Here is a 16,203-nt window from a genome sequence, read left to right on the forward strand (position 1 = left end):
TTATAACCATTCTTTTGTCTGTGTTTAGTGTGGTATAATGTACTTTTGCTGATGTTTGATAAACTGTTTGAATCCTCATGTTTTGAGAGACTCTTTTGTGTATTTAAACTTGTGTCCTGGAGTTACTCTGGTACTTTGGTTAAACGGCCTGGTACGTGTGTGTTCCATAGAGATATTACATATGCATGTGTCCATATTATCCTTATAACTCCATGAATAAGAATAACTCCAATATGTTTATTAAATGTGTAATAAAGGTCTGTATCACACATACCTGTGGATTTTCAAAATAAATGTAAGAAATGAGTTGTAATACACACAAATAAAACATTGATGATTATGTTTACCCCCAGGTTTGCTTTTATATTATGACAGAGATTAGCAGATACAAAGTTATCCTCCATGACAGCTTGATTTATGTATAATCAGTTATTCATTAAATTCAATAAAATAACCTCAGTGAATGCTGTAATTCAGACTAAAACAAAGGCTCATCATGTGGTCGATTGACTCCATTTAGTGGAAACTTTAAGATAAAGTTAGATAAACCAGTTTGTGTTTAAAATACTGTACATATGTTTTAATCACAAGTCTCCAGTTTAGTGGTAGGTGTTACTTAATAAATGTAAAAGTATTACTTAATAAATGTTTTTTCTAGGAGCACTTGATGAGGCTCTGGATTACATTTAGCAGTTAGAGGCCAAACTGGAGAAAGAATATTCATTCTGTACCTGTCCACTCACTCTTTCATTTAATAGTTTTCAGAATACACTTTTCTCAGTTTATCTGAATACATGGCAGCACTTGATCAAACATTTTCGGCTTCAAACTGCACAGTATTAGAGAGAAAAACACTGATGGCGTGGTGAGTACACGTGCAGGTGTGTCCTCTCCAGTCAGTGATGAATAATTGTGAAACAAACATAAATCTGTTTTTAATCCTATGCTGAGTTTTACTCTATTATGATGTTTTACCACAAAGAGAGAAAATAGAAACCACAAAAGTGAATCGTGATCGAGGAAAATGTCCAGCTCCTGCTGCTGTGCCCAAAGCCAGGCTCAAACCAGAGGAAACAGAGCCCACACTATGGAACAGCGCCCTCTACCTGTCAGATCCTCTCTTCAGGACAGTGAGGAGGGACACTTTTATCCTGAGGGTGGTTCCTCTCCTCGCACTGCCCTGACTCTGACTTGACCTGTTTGAGCTGCACAGACTTTAGTTTGACCTTTATATTATTATTGTATTTTGAGTTCATTGAGCTTTAACCAGAAAAGTCACTTTGGCAGAGTGGTTAGCATTCTGAACTTCACCATGTGAAGGTCTTGGGTTCATTTCTCTGACACACGTCTGTTCACGAAGAAATAACATTGTATTTGTTCTCCTTGAGAAAAGCAGAAGAATGTCAGTCCTGTTTATCCTCCAGTGTCCTCGTGGCTGCTGCCTCTATGCTCCCCACTAGAGGGCGCTGCAAACTCACACTGTGACAACACAAGGTCTGAGTATTTCATCAGTGTAAGGACATGTCTCTGAGGACAGTCTATGGAAGCCCGTTTCCGCCATGGAAAAAAAGTAAAATAATAAAAGCCCCACAGGAAGTCGAAATTTAGAAATTTTAAAACAAAAGTTTTAAATGTGTAATTAGGAGATTATAACTCCTAATTATGAGTTTTAAAGTCCTAATTTATGTGGGTCATGAGCTCTGTTCTGACCTCTGTTTTGTGCTGTGAGCTCTGGTTTGGGTCTGTGAGCGCTCGTCTTCCGTGCTCTGAGCAGAGTGCTGGTTTGGTCACACCCCCGGCTGGTTTATTGAGGAAATTATTAAAATACCAAGTTAATTAAATCAAAAATGATAAAGTTCACATTATGTAAATGTTACATTCCCACTTTTATCAATTATAATTTCTCAAAAGAACTATTTGGAGATAAAATTTAATCATGACGGATAATAAACAAATGAGCATTTATTATTCATTATTGATCTGTTTTTTAGAATCAATTATATGTTTGTTCATTGCTGTTGCAACTCATCATCGATGAGCTCACTCTCAACACTTTGATATACATAATTTGAAAAAGACAAATTATGCTCAGACATCAAGTCCACACAGATATTAAACACAAACTCGTAATTAGGAGATTATAACTCCTAATTATGAGTTTTAAACTCATAATTAGGAGTTTAAAACTCTATTTTATTTTATTTTTCCATGGTGGAAACGGACTTCCATACCAGTCTTAGTAAAAAAATTATAAAATAAATAAATAAATAAAAATCTGTTAAAATTTGTCTTAAATACATAAATACATAAAACACACACACACACACACACACACACACAAAAACAAAACAACTGCAACAAAATAATAATAATAATAATAAAAAAAAAAACATGTGAAAATGAGAAAATAGGACAAAGTAGAGGATAGTGCTCAGGTTGCCATACTTCCCCCAGCTAGTTACTCCTACTGCAGCTTATCTTATCCCGGGTTTTAATGTCCCTAACTCCCTCACTATGTAACCTGGTCTATACCGAAGAGGAAGGTTTTAAGCCTGGTCTTAAATACAGAGACTGTGGGGGCCTGTTTAACATCAGCAGGGAGTTGATTCCATAGCACAGGAGCTTGGTAACTGAATGCTCTCCCTCCCACTGTACTTTTGGACACTCTAGGAACCACTAATAGAGACTATACTATATCAGATGTAATATGTCATATGTAAGAGTCACATGCTTAAAGTCTTATATTCATTACCTCATTTCACACCATGAGTCAGTTTTTTGTTCTGTCACTTCTGGGTCCATCAGCTGATCGATACTCATTTTTCACAGGTATCGATACTGAAAAAGTCCCATTCACACGACAGAAATGAACCTTTCCTGAATGTTTTTATAATGACATGTCTCTGTGTCTTTCACAAGTTTAAGACACATGGACCACTATGAACCTGCTGCACAGAGTCAACATTTAACGTGGAACATCACAGCATATCGTCTGAATAAACACTTCACTATTTGAGAACTTATGCGATGGAATAATCACATTTAAAATATAACAGTAAAACAGTTGAAAAATGATGTTATTATGTTTAATGTTTCGTTATAAAGTCGCACTCTGGTTTCACTTGATTGCATTTGCACAACTCAAACCAGATTACACTTTACCCAACAACAAATCATAATAAAAATAAACCTTTGCCCCCAGAGCAAGGATGATGCAATATGGAGCAATGCATTATGGTCCGTGAGCCGTGGAAGAACCGGTTCAATGCTCTAGATTCTCTATCAGTGAAGGGAGGTGTTATTTCTATTTTTATCCACATTAGTCATCGAATATTATTTTCTGAACGTCGAGCTGAACTCAGTCGTGGTGTTAATGATAGTAACCATAGTAACAATAGTTTGTGACGAGTCAGATCTGGGAGAGTCCTTTTGAGGTTTTAAACTTGTGATAGGACTTTTGGCTCTTTTATGAGATCCGAATCTTTTGGAGCAGTTCATTTCAAAGAGCCGTTCAAACAACTGGCTCTTTGTTTACACGACAGAAGAGAGAAAGGACCGAGGCTCAGATGAGTTTAAACTGGTTCAAAGAGTTTATCCTTTGGAATTATGCAAAATCTATGTAAAACGTTTCACAACAATAATAATAATTTAAAAAAATCAGACTGTTTTTATGATGCCAAATGTGTTTTTTGTGCACAAATCTCTCACACGTGTCGCCTGTTCTGCTCCTGTTCTGGTTCTTGCTCGGGGTGAATCAGTGTAAAAATGCAGACAGATTAGAAAGCAAAAGATTCGACTCTTTTAAAAGATGAGATCCGGATCCAACCATTTACGTTAAAGAATCGTTCCAAAGAAAATCACATCATTCTCTGCGTAGAAACTGGTAACCCAAATGTGAGACTCATTCTGCTTTCTGATTGGACGGTCGACTTTGAACCAAAACACCAAAACAGGCCCAGTTTTTCTTTTTTTTTTATTATTATTTTTTTTATAAATTAGAATAAATCTGCATTAGAATGATTATCAGTAAAATACATTTCTATTCTATTAGAACAGCATCCAGCAACTCTAAAACCCAACCTCCATTTTGTATTTTTTCTTGAGTTTCATTTCTTCTAAAAACTTTTTTCGACACCGTTTGCTAAAGTGTGCATTGTGTCCCCATAGTCCATAGTATCTGCTGAATATCCCACCATAGACACACATGCAGGGCGTCCCTCAGTAGTATCACTGCAGAGGATCAGTTCTCTGTAAATAATTCCCAGTTCCAGTTCCTGTTCCTGTTCTCGTGATGTCATCTTCAGCTGATACTCATCTATTATTGTTATTATCTTTCCTTAAAGGGAAAGTACCTGGTGGAGTACTGTCCCTTTAAGTACACCTTAAAAGGACCGACCCACGAGTTAGGAATATATTTCAATTTGAGCTTTGTGCGACGTCACTACTGATTTAACCCTTGTGTCGTCCTGGGGTCATTTTTGACCCCAAAAAATCACTCACTCACAGCAGAACTCGGTCATTTCTTCATCAAATAGGCTGAAAATTGGGCCACTTGTTCATTTGGATTTGGATGATTTCTAACAAAAATGAAAGTTTGAAAAAAATGTTGATTGTATAATAAGAACTGTCTGAAAAACAAGTTACGTTAAAGTTCAATGTGACCCCAATTTGTTTCTCTTATAACTCAGATCGACTTAATTTCCAGCTCTGTACTTGACAAACACAGTGATGGAAATTAAGAGTTGCAGAAGATTTGGACGTCCAAAAATGCACAATCTTTACTAAAATATGGCCGACTAAAAAATAAAATAAATAAATAAATAAATTTGGTATCAGTACATTAGTCTGAAGTTAGACTGAAAATAAGTTCCAAGTTATATATATATATATATATATATATATATATATATATATATATATATATATATATATATATATATATATATATATATATATATATAAAGTATGTTATTTTATGGCTGAGTTATAAGAGAAACAAATCGGGGTCAAATTGAGCCCAGAGGAACTTCAACGTAACTCGACTGGGAGGAACATGCAAGGGTTAAAACAACACACAAATAAACGAGATCACATTCATTTCAAGCTAACGATGTCATAAGCCTGGATCTGTGGTTATAACTGGGACCGAAGGTGAACGAGGGAGTGGTTTGCAGAATTTGCGTCAATCATGCTGGCCGTTAGCTCGACTTTTTTTTTTTTTTTTTTCATTATTTTATTAAAAAGAAACAGTGAAAAACTGACAGTTCTCCGTCAGCTGAAACTTTAGTTCGCCGTTCATTTAAATTATACAGAGTTCCCAATGAAAGTTTTATAATGTTTATTTTTTAGAAAAACACTCGTAAAATCTGCCTGTGTCATCCTTCCGTCGTCCAGGTCTGATTCATAGTAAAAGCCAAAAGTAAATCTGAACAGAACTGAAGAAGCCGCTTGGACGAGCAGCCAAACGTCTTCACTCCTGCAACTTTTTGTCCAGTGACAGCTTTTACTTTGCTTTACTACTACTTACTTTCTCTGCTGCAATCGGTTTGGCTGTCGTCCAGGACCATCCCGCTCGAGACCGACTCCCAGAAACTATCCCCCCGCTTCCTGGGGCCATTCGAAATCACCAAGATCATTAATCCGGCTTCCGTACAACTGCAACTTCCTCCGTCTCTTTGCATCCACCCTAATTTCCACGTGTCCCAGATCAAGCCCGTCCGTTCCAGTGACCTTTGCCCTCCCGCCGATCCCCCTCCTCCCGCCCGGGTCGTGGATGGTCACCCGGCTTTTACCGTCCGTACAGGGGACTTCAATACCTGGTGGACTGGGAGGGGTATGGTCCTGAAGAGCCTAGGACACGCATTCTTGACCCTGAATTGGTCAGAAACTTTCACCGTGCCCATCCGGATAAGCCTGGGGGTCCACCTGGAGATGTCCCTTAGGGGGGTACGTACTGTCACGATCCCTGTCTGTCCTGCCGTATTTGTCGTCCTTTCCCCTCCCACACGTGTCTGAGCCTGGAGCTGGGCGGAGATCTCGGCTCCTCCCGTGCGCCCCGTCTTTGACTCAGTTACTCAGGCTTCTCCCTTGGACCTCGGCAAACTCCTCGCTCCCGCTTCACTTTTGTGTTGAGAAATAGAAGCAGAGAGGGAAAGAGGGAAAGAGAGGGAAAGAGGTGAGAGAGGGAGGCAGACAGAGAAAGAGAAGCAGAGAGAGGGAGAAACAGCAAGAGAGAGACAGAGAGAGATGCACAGAAAGAGAGATGCAGAGAGATAGAGAAAGAGAAGCAGAGAGGGAGAAAAAGAAAGAGAGAGAGAGAGATGCATAGAAAGAGAGAGGAAGAGAGAGAAATAGAAGCAGAGAGGGAGGCAGAGAGAATTTTTCAATTCAATTCAATTCATTTATTTTTGTAACGCCCAAAATCACAACAACAGTTGTCTCGAAGGGCGTTCATGTTTTGGTTGATGGGGGAAACCGGAGTACCCGGAGGAAACCCATCCAGACACGGGGAGAAACATGAAAAACTCCACACAGAAAGGCCTGGTGACCCGGGGATCGAACCAACCTTCTTGCTGTGAGACATGAGTGATGGCACTCAGTCACCGTGCCGCCAAGACACAAAAAACAAAACAACAGGAAGAATCAGACACAACAAGAAAAATCAGACACAACAGGAAAAATCAGACACAACAGGAAAAATCAGACAACATAAGAAATCGGCCAGGAGACCAGACGAGGAGGAGGAGAGCCGGGCGAGGAGGAGGAGAGCCAGGCAAGGAGGAGGTCCAACTGTCATCGGGGCATCTGAAAGAGATACACTCCACAGGGGGAGTGGGACAGGGGACAACATGTGAATAGCATTGCTGATGAGAAAATAGGGCAAAGTAGAGGATAGTGCTCAGGTTGCCATACTTCCCCCAGCTAGTTACTCCTACTGCAGCTTATCTTATCCCGGGTTTTAATAACCCTAACTCCCTCACTAAGTAACCTGGTCATACGCTATACCGAAGAGGAAGGTTTTAAGCCTGGTCTTAAATACAGAGACTGTGGGGGCCTGTTTAACATCAGCAGGGAGTTGATTCCATAGCACAGGAGCTTGGTAACTGAATGCTCTCCCTCCCACTGTACTTTTGGACACTCTAGGAACCACTAATAGTCCTGCATTCTGAGAGCGGAGTGCTCTGTTTGGCTGGTACGGGACAATAGCATCTTGCAGATAGGATGGGGCCATACCATTTAGGGCTTTGTATGTCAGGAGGAGGACTTTGAATTTGATTCTAAGCTCGACAGGAAGCCAGTGCAGATATTTTAGTACAGGACTGATGTGGTCTCTTCTTTTAGTTCCTGTTAGGACTCTGGCCGCTGCATTTTGGACCAACTGGAGGCTCCTTATAGTACTTTTGGGGCAGGCGGCAAGCAGGGAATTACAGTAATCAAGTCTGGAAGTAACAAATGCATGGATGAGTTTTTCAGCATCGTTTTTAGGTAAAATATTTCTAATTTTAGTTATATTTCGCAGGTGAAAGTATGCGGTTTTACAAGCTAGGTTTATATGGGCTGTGAATGAGAGATTATGATCAAATAGGACTCCAAGATTTTTTACAGTAGGGCTAGAAGCTATATTCACATTGTCGAGTGAGAATATCTGGTCTGACAGAGAATCTCTTTGACCTTTGGGACCAACGACAATGACCTCTGTTTTTTCAGGATTTAAGAGCAGGTAATTCAAGGTCATCCAGGTTTTGATGTCCTTCACACAGGCACTGAGTTTATCTATTTGATCAGTCTGATTTGGTTTCATTGATAAGTACAGCTGAGTGTCATCAGCGTAGCAGTGAAAATTAATGCCATGTTTTCTGATAATGTTACCCAATGGCAACATATACAGAGTAAATAGGATTGGACCAAGCACAGATCCTTGTGGAACACCACAGGCTACTTTAGAACAGGGAGAGGTGCTCTGGTTTATACTAACAAACTGGTACCTATCTGATAGATAGGATTTAAACCATTTGAGGGCGGTCCCTCTGATTCCAATGTCACATTCTAACCTCTGCAGTAGAATGTTGTGATCAATGGTGTCAAACGCTGCACTGAGGTCCAGTAGGACCAGGACTGAAGCCAGCCCGTTATCAGCAGCTAGTAGTAAATCATTTGTTACTTTAAGCAGTGCAGTCTCTGTGCTGTGGTGAGCTCTGAATCCAGATTGAAATTTTTCAAATATATTATTGTCCTGCAGGTGGCGGCAGAGCTGTTTCACCACAACTCGTTCTAGAATTTTTGAGAGGAAGGGAAGATTAGAGATAGGTCTATAGTTGACTAATTCATCAGGATTTAGGTTAGGTTTTTTCAAAAGGGGTTTAATCACAGCATACTTAAAGGACTGAGGAACGTAGCCATTTTCTAACGACATATTTAATATGTTATGGATGGAATCTATTATTAGGGGGAGGGCTTCTTTGAGGAGTCTGATTGGAATAGGGTCGAGCAAACAGGTTGATGGTTTTGACGACATGATGACTGAGGTAATCTCCACCTCATCAACAGGAGTAAATTTATCTAATATTATTAGAGGGTCCATATGGGATATTGGCATTACAGACTGGATTTGCTCAGAGCTGATTTTTGGAGTAGCTTTGTTAATTTTGTCTCTAATGGTTGTGATTTTGTAATCAAAGAAGTGAAGAAAGTCATCACAACTAATGTTCGAGGGGATAAGAGACTCATTAGCAGTGTGGGAGTTTGTCAGCCTGGCTACAGTGCTGAACAAAAATCTGGGGTTATTTTTGTTTACTTCTATTAGATTTGAATAGTATCTAGTTCGGGCTTTCCGCAGAGCGGCCTTATAAGTGAGCAGGCAGAGCTTCCATGCCTTCAGAGACTGCTCAGAGCGCGAGCGGCGCCAAAGCTTCTCTGTGCGTCTTACATGTTGTTTGAGTGTCCTGAGCTGTAACGTGTACCATGGAGCCGGAGGTCTTGGTTTAATGCTTTTCTGTTTTAGCGGAGCTACAACATCGAGAGCAGATTTTAAGGTGAGCATTGTTCTGTCAACCAATCGATCAGTGACAATTGGATTAAAATTATTGCCATTGTCACATGACATATCTTTCAGTAATGGCTCAATAATTTCTTTAAACTCTGTAACCGATTTATCTGATAATGTTCTTTTCATTATAGTTTTTTTCTGTGGGGCTGGATAGTCTTTTAGTATAAATTGAAAGGTAATTAAGAAATGGTCAGAGAGTATAGGGTTTTGAGGAAGGACAATTAGATCATTAATCTCAATACCATAGGTTAGAACGAGATCTAGAGTGTGATTGTGACAGTGAGTCGGCTTATTCACACTCTGGGTGAAACCGATCCCATCCAGGAGTGCACCAAAAGCATTACTGAGGCAATCACTGCCGTTATCTACATGAATGTTGAAATCTCCGACTATAACAATCCTTTCCCAGTTCAAGACTAAACTTGAGATGAAATCAGAAAACTCTGTCAGGAAGTCGGCATATGGACCAGGAGGTCGATAAATTATTATAAATATAACAGCTTTTTGGTTTTTCCAATTGGGGCACGTAATGGAGAGTGCGAGGCTTTCAAAGGAGAGGTAAGTATAGTTGGGTTTGGGGCTGAGAATTAGACTAGAATGAGAGATGACGGCCACACCACCACCTCGACCTGTGCTCCGGGCACTCTGAAAGTTCATGTGACTTGATGGTGTAGATTCGTTTAGTCTAACATAATCATTTTCCTGAAGCCATGTTTCAGTTAGGGCTAACAGATCAATATTAAGGTCGCCAATTAGTTCATTTATTAAAAGAGATTTGGAGGAAAGAGACCTGATGTTTAGCAGTCCACATTTTACACACTTATCATTTTGTTTATTCGCGGCACATTTATTTATTTTTGTTAAGTTATGAGATCTGACAGCTTCCTTGTCAGAGTTTAGGGGTGTTTTATTTGTGCTTTTTGTACGTGGGGCACACACAGTCTCTGTCTGTTTGGAGCTGTTCCCTCTGACTGAGTTGTGCTTCACTGGTCTAAACTGCTCCCTAACGTCACTATCACTGTCACTGTGCTTCCCTGAGCTATTCTGCGTGCTAGTCTTACCTGGTCAATCTAGACTAGCAATCATATTCTGAGCTAACAGGGCGGAGCCAGCCTGCGTGGGATGGATGCCGTCTCTACGTATAAGCCTAGGCTTCCCCTCAAATGCCCTCCAATTATCTATGAAGACGACACCATTCTGCGGGCACCAATTGGTCAACCACTGGTTGACTGCTGAAAAGCGGCTGTACATTTCACAATTGGTATAGGTTGGGAGGGGGCCAGAGAAGTACACGGACTCCGACATCGACTTAGCCAATTGACAGACTGCAGCTATCTGTAACTTAACCACCTCTGACTGACCGCGCCGAGTATCGTTACCCCCCGCGTGTATAACGATCCGGCGGTACCTATTCTTACTTTTCTTTAAAAGCCTAAGATTCCCCTCGATGTCACCCAGTCTGGCTCCAGGGTAACACCGCGTGGAAGCTGCAGGCAGTTCCACGTCCCTGACTATGGAGCTCCCTATGACTAAAGTGTCCCGGGTCCAGTTCAGGGGAGCAAACCTGTTCTGGACGGGGAGCTCTCTACTCTCAACCCTGTGTCCCTGGTCTGCTACAGTCCTATTCTCAGCCCTGTGTCCCTGGCCTGTCCTACGCTTTCATCTAACCGTCACAAACCTGTCCTGGTCTGATCCCGGCTGCACGGGTTGCGCTGGGGGGCTAGTCTCACTAGTTACGCTAAAGCTACTGCGGTCCGCGGTCCCTACTGCTGCTACCTGACTGTAACTCGGGGTCAGAGCCTCCAATGAGCGGATCCGCGTTTCTAACTCTGAGACCCTGGCCTGCAGGACTGCCACTACACTACACTTAACGCAACTGTCCCTATCATCATCAAATAAGCCAGGGTCATCACTCCACATATGGCAACCAGGGCAGGGAAAAGCGAGAGAAGAGGGGGAAGGTTTAGCCATGATGCTAGTCGGCTAGGCTAGTTCAGGCTGAACCGAGAGATAGAGGGGATTAATCCACGAAGTGCGGAGCAATAGATGCTGAATGAAACTTCGGTGGTTTAGCGAAGTATTCAGGCACTAGTGTAGATGTTAGAAACTGCTTTTTAAAATTGTAAAGATTCGTGGATTAACAATTTCAGGAGAGAGACGCTAGATACGCTAGATATACAACTCGCAAAACAGAATGCACTCACCCGGAAATGACGTCAGCCAAGCAGTGAGCCACCAAGCCAAGAGAAGGAGAAGCAGAGTGAGAAAGAGAAGCAGAGAGAGGTAGAAACAGAAAGAGAGAGACAGAGAGAGATGCAACATAAAGAGAGAGGAAGAGAGAGAAATAGAAGCAGAGAGGGAGACAGAGAGAAGGAGAAGCAGAGAGAGGCAGAGACGTCATTTTCACACATGGATCGTCCACAGAGTCCAGACCTTAACCCCAGTGAGAATCTTTGTTCTGGAGAAGCTGCAGCGTCAGACTCGACCATCATCAATGAAACAGGAGAAACATTAAAGCAACAACTGGACGGAAATAAATCTGTGACGTTGGAGAAACAAAACTGAAATAATGACACGAGTGGTGACAGCAAACAGTTGAGCACAGACTTTAGAAATCTAGTGGGTAACACATCGAGGCAACATGTAGATGAACTCAGACTGGTGAAGATCTCTGGGACAGTTTCGGTAGTTACAGGTGCAAAGTGAGTCAGCTCTAAGTGTCTAGGTGGGTGGGGGGGTGTTATTTGTGTTGTGAAAAAGCTAGAGAGGAGCTTTATTATAGGAAATGACAAGGTGGAACAGAGAGTTTTCAGTTTGAGAGAAGAACTCAGGTTTGTGTGAATGAAACAAAACACAACTCCAGGTCCGTTTTAATGAGGAAAATAGAAAATAGTGTAATATGGACCTTTACTTTCACCCTTACTTACTTGCATGTGACTTAAGTAAACTTGAAGGTTTGATTTTTTTGTGTCTGGATGAAAAAAAAAAAGGCGACGCTGCAGTAGTTTTTGTATCAGTTCTTACCTGAGAAAATACTGTCTTCATGTTTCTTATTTAGCAGCTTTTACCAAACAGTTCATGATGTAAAAAAAGTATTTATCTTGACAAAATATACATTAAAATCACGTACACTTCTTTAATTCATTGACTCAAGTTGAAGCATTGGTGATGTCCAGTGATGAAATAAAGATCTATCCGTGATGCCTAGGAGTGTGTGCGCAAATTCAACTTCTGTCAAAAAAGTTTTAATTTGCATAATAGATTAAAAAAACAACAACATCTTTTCTTTTCTTTTTTACTTTCTACCATGTTCCCTCAGCAAAAACACGTCTGAAGAGGTTTTAAATGTCATCCCTGCATGTTTGAGTCAATTCAATTCAATTCAATTCATTTATTTTTGTAACGCCCAAAATCACAACAACAGTTGTCTCGAAGGGCGTTCATGTTTTGGTTGATGGGGGAAACCGGAGTACCCGGAGGAAACCCATCCAGACACGGGGAGAAACATGAAAAACTCCACACAGAAAGGCCTGGTGACCCGGGGATCGAACCAACCTTCTTGCTGTGAGACATGAGTGATGGCACTCAGTCACCGTGCCGCCAACACACAAAAAACAAAACAACAGGAAGAATCAGACACAACAGGAAAATCAGACACAACAGGAAAAATCAGACAAAACAGGAAAATCAGACACAACAGGAAAAATCAGACAACATAAGAAATCGGCCAGGCGAGGTGGAGGAAGACCAGACGAGGAGGAGGAGAGCCGGGCGAGGAGGAGGAGAGCCAGGCAAGGAGGAGGTCCAACTATCATCGGGGCATCTGAAAGAGATACACTCCACAGGGGGAGTGGGACAGGGGACAACATGTGAATAGCATTGCTGATGAGAAAATAGGGCAAAGTAGAGGATAGTGCTCAGGTTGCCATACTTCCCCCAGCTAGTTACTCCTACTGCAGCTTATCTTATCCCGGGTTTTAATAACCCTAACTCCCTCACTAAGTAACCTGGTCATACGCTATACCGAAGAGGAAGGTTTTAAGCCTGGTCTTAAATACAGAGACTGTGGGGGCCTGTTTAACATCAGCAGGGAGTTGATTCCATAGCACAGGAGCTTGGTAACTGAATGCTCTCCCTCCCACTGTACTTTTGGACACTCTAGGAACCACTAATAGTCCTGCATTCTCAGAGCGGAGTGCTCTGTTTGGCTGGTACGGGACAATAGCATCTTGCAGATAGGATGGGGCCATACCGTTTAGGGCTTTGTATGTCAGGAGGACGACTTTGAATTTGATTGTAAGCTCGACAGGAAGCCAGTGCAGATATTTTAGTACAGGACTGATGTGGTCTCTTCTTTTAGTTCCTGTTAGGACTCTGGCTGCTGCATTTTGGACCAACTGGAGGCTCCTTATAGTACTTTATAGTACTTTATAGTACTTTATAGTACTTTTGGGGCAGGCGGCAAGCAGGGAATTACAGTAATCAAGTCTAGAAGTAACAAATGCATGGATGAGTTTTTCAGCATCGTTTTTAGGTAAAATATTTCTAATTTTAGTTATATTTCGCAGGTGAAAGTATGCGGTTTTACAAGCTAGGTTTATATGGGCTGTGAATGAGAGATTTTGTAATCAAAGAAGTGAAGAAAGTCATCACAACTAATGTTCGAGGGGATAAGAGACTCATTAGCAGTGTGGGAGTTTGTCAGCCTGGCTACAGTGCTGAACAAAAATCTGGGGTTATTTTTGTTTACTTCTATTAGATTTGAATAGTATCTAGTTCGGGCTTTCCGCAGAGCGGCCTTATAAGTGAGCAGGCAGAGCTTCCATGCCTTCAGAGACTGCTCAGAGCGCGAGCGGCGCCAAAGCTTCTCTGTGCGTCTTACATGTTGTTTGAGTGTCCTGAGCTGTAGCGTGTACCATGGAGCCGGAGGTCTTGGTTTAATGCTTTTCTGTTTTAGCGGAGCTACAACATCGAGAGCAGATTTTAAGGTGAGCATTGTTCTGTCGACCAATTGATCAGTGACAATTGGATTAAAATTATTGTCATTGTCACATGACATATCTTTCAGTAATGGCTCAATAATTTCTTTAAACTCTGTAACCGATTTATCTGATAATGTTCTTTTCATTATAGTTTTTTTCTGTGGGGCTGGATAGTCTTTTAGTATAAATTGAAAGGTAATTAAGAAATGGTCAGAGAGTATAGGGTTTTGAGGAAGGACAATTAGATCATTAATCTCAATACCATAGGTTAGAACGAGATCTAGAGTGTGATTGTGACAGTGAGTCGGCTTATTCACACTCTGGGTGAAACCGATCCCATCCAGGAGCCAAAAGCATCACTGAAGCAATCACTGCCGTTATCTACATGTATGTTGAAATCTCCAACTATAACAATCCTTTCCCAGTTCAAGACTAAACTTGAGATGAAATCAGAAAACTCTGTCAGGAAGTCGGCATATGGACCAGGAGGTCGATAAATTATTATAAATATAACAGCTTTTTGGTTTTTCCAATTGGGGCACGTAATGGAGAGTGCGAGGCTTTCAAAGGAGAGGTAAGTATAGTTAGGTTTGGGGCTGAGAATTAGACTAGAATGAGAGATGACGGCCACACCACCACCTCCACCTGTGCTCCGGGCACTCTGAAAGTTCATGTGACTTGATGGTGTAGATTCATTTAGTCTAACATAATCATTGTCCCGAAGCCATGTTTCAGTTAGGGCTAACAGGAGTCATCTAGAGATCTCTCCTGGTTCTATTCAAACTGTTACTGTTAGCTGTACGATTCTGTACGAGGCTCCGCCCACAAGCCGACATCACCCACGCTCCCGCACGACAATCCTCCATAAATATACAAAAACATGATACAAAACTGTACACTACGACTTCACAAACCTGATGTGATGTGCAGTAGTTTCATTAGTGCGACGCAGCTGATTGTGTTGTGATGGTGCTCTGAAGGATGAGGGGCTTAGCACAGAGAGGGAAGAGAGAGAGGAGACTCAGAGCGTTAAAAATGACAGTGATACTTATATAACAAATTAATAAGTAGTTTTTTAGCATAACAAAACAATAAAAGGAAACATGGTGATCTAAATATGTTATGTGTTACCATTAATACCCCACAAAAGTAAATACCTCCTCTTTAATACCCCACAAAAGTAAATACCTCCTCTTTACTACCCCACAAAAGTAAATACCTCCTCTTTAATACCCCACAAAAGTAAATACCTCCTCTTTAATACCCCATAGAAGTAAATACCTCCTCTTTAATACCCCACAGAAGTAAATACCTCCTCTTTAATACCCCACAGAAGTAAATACCTCCTCTTTAATACCTCGTAGAAGTAAATACCTCCTCTTTAATACAACGTAGAAGTAAATACCTCCTCTTTAATACCCCATAGAAGTAAATACCTCCTCTTTAATACCCCACAGAAGTAAATACCTCCTCTTTAATACCCCACAGAAGTAAATACCTCCTCTTTAATACCCCACAGAAGTAAATACCTCCTCTTTAATACACCACAGAAGTAAATACCTCCTCTTTAATACCCCATAGAAGTAAATACCTCCTCTTTAATACCCCGTAGAAGTAAATACCTCCTCTTTAATACTCCACAGAAGCAAATACCTCCTCTCTAATACCCCGTAGAAGTAAATACCTCCTCTTTAATACCCCATAGAAGTAAATACCTCCTCTTTAATACCCCACAGAAGTAAATACCTCCTCTTTAATACCCCACAGAAGTAAATACCTCCTCTTTAATACCCCACAGAAGTAAATACCTCCTCTTTAATACCCCACAGAAGTAAATACCTCCTCTTTAATACGCCACAGAAGTAAATGCCTCCTCTTTAATACCCCATAGAAGTAAATACCTCCTCTTTAATACCCCACAGAAGTAAATACCTCCTCTTTAATACCCCACAGAAGTAAATGCCTCCTCTTTAATACGCCACAGAAGCAAATACCTCCTCTTTAATACCCCGTAGAGGTAAATACCTCCTCTTTAATACCCCGTAGAGGTAAATACCTCCTCTTTAATACCCCGTAGAAGTAAATACCTCCTCTTTAATACCCCGTAGAAGTAAATACCTCCTCTTTAATACTCCACAGAAGTAAATACCTCCTCTTTAATACCCCACAGAAGTA

The sequence above is a fragment of the Periophthalmus magnuspinnatus genome, chromosome 18 (assembly GCF_009829125.3).
Source record: "Periophthalmus magnuspinnatus isolate fPerMag1 chromosome 18, fPerMag1.2.pri, whole genome shotgun sequence".
Classification (NCBI taxonomy): Eukaryota; Metazoa; Chordata; class Actinopteri; order Gobiiformes; family Gobiidae; genus Periophthalmus; species Periophthalmus magnuspinnatus.